The sequence below is a fragment of the Geospiza fortis genome, unplaced genomic scaffold (assembly GCF_000277835.1).
Source record: "Geospiza fortis unplaced genomic scaffold, GeoFor_1.0 scaffold3494, whole genome shotgun sequence".
Taxonomy (NCBI): Eukaryota; Metazoa; Chordata; class Aves; order Passeriformes; family Thraupidae; genus Geospiza; species Geospiza fortis.
Window position 1 is genome coordinate 28,464 of NW_005054909.1, and position 1,379 is coordinate 29,842.

Consider the following 1,379-nt stretch of genomic DNA (forward strand, 5'->3'; position numbering starts at 1 on the left):
GAGGGGTTTGGGGGTGTCTCAGGCCTGGGGGGGTTTGGGGTTCGGGGCGTGGCTCTGCCCTCTGGGGGGTGCAGAGATTTTGGGGTGTTTGGGGGTTCTGCCCTGCAGGAAAAGGGGTGTCACAGACTGAGGTGGATTTGGGGGTTTCGGGGGTTTAAGGTGGTTTTTGGGCTGTCAGAGGTTTAAGGTGGTTTTTTTGGGGGTGTTTGTTGGCACAGTGTAGGAGGGGGACAGCAGAGCTTTGGGGTGTTTATTTTGGGGGGGGGATTTGAGGTGTTTGAGGGTCCGCCCTGAAGGAGCAGAAGCAAAATTTGGGGGGGATTTGGGGTGTTTGGGGCTGTGCCCTGTAAGAGGGCCTCAGCCCCGGGGGGCTACCATGAGTTTCAGGGTTCTTGAGGAGATTTGAGGTGTTTGGGACTATGCACTGAATGAGCAGGGGCAGAGTTTTGGGGTGTTTATTTGAGGAGATTTGGGGTGTTCGGGGCTACAGCCCCAGGGACACACACAGAGACATTTGGGGGCTTTATTTCGGGGGTGTTTGGGGGTCCAGCCCTGAGCACAGAGCAGGTTTGGGGTATTTGAGGAGGATTTAGGGTGTTAGGGGGGCACAGCCCCAAGGTTTGGGGTGTTTTGGGGGATTTGGGCACACAACCCTGGGCACACACATAGAGATTCAGGGTGATTTTTTGGTGTTTTGGGAGGTACAGCCCCAGGGGACTGAGGTGCTTGAGGAGGATTTAGATTTTGTCTGTGGGCACAGCCCTGGGCACACAGAGAGAGGTTCAGAGTGATTTAGGGGCGTTTGGGTACAGCTTTGGGCACACGTGCAGAGGCTTGAGCTGTTTTTTCGGGGGTTTCAGGGCTGTTTTTGAGCACAGCTTCGGGCACATGCACAGAGGCTCGGGCTGTTTCTTGGGGCATTTTGGAGGGCACAGCCCTGGGCACAAACAGGGAGGTTCAGGGTGATTCAGGGAATTCACACTCACAGAAGCTCAGGCTGCGCCTCGGGGTGTTTTGGAGATGTGTGTGGGCTGTTCCTTGGGGGTTTTCAGGGCTGTTCCTCGGGGCGTTTTGGGGCTGTGTGGGCTGTACTTCGGGCTGTTCCTCACGATCTTCTGGGGCTGTGTGTGGGCTGTTTCTCGAGGGGTTTCGGGGCTGTTCCTCGGGAGGTTTTGGGGCTCCCGGCGGCGCTGTCCGGCGCAGGCGGGTCGCGATGGTGAAGCTGTTCATCGGGAACCTGCCGCGGGAGGCGACGGAGCAGGAGATCCGCTCCCTGTTCGAGCAGTACGGGAAGGTGCTGGAGTGCGACATCATCAAGAACTACGGCTTCGTGCACATCGAGGACAAGACGGCGGCCGAGGACGCCATCCGCAACCCGC

General features: G+C 57.9%; 1 pseudogene; it reads left to right on the forward strand.

The window, feature by feature from the left end:
- The first annotated feature begins 929 nt into the window (after window positions 1–929).
- Window positions 930–1,379, forward strand: part of LOC102031586 — a 1,985-nt pseudogene continuing 1,535 nt past the window's right edge.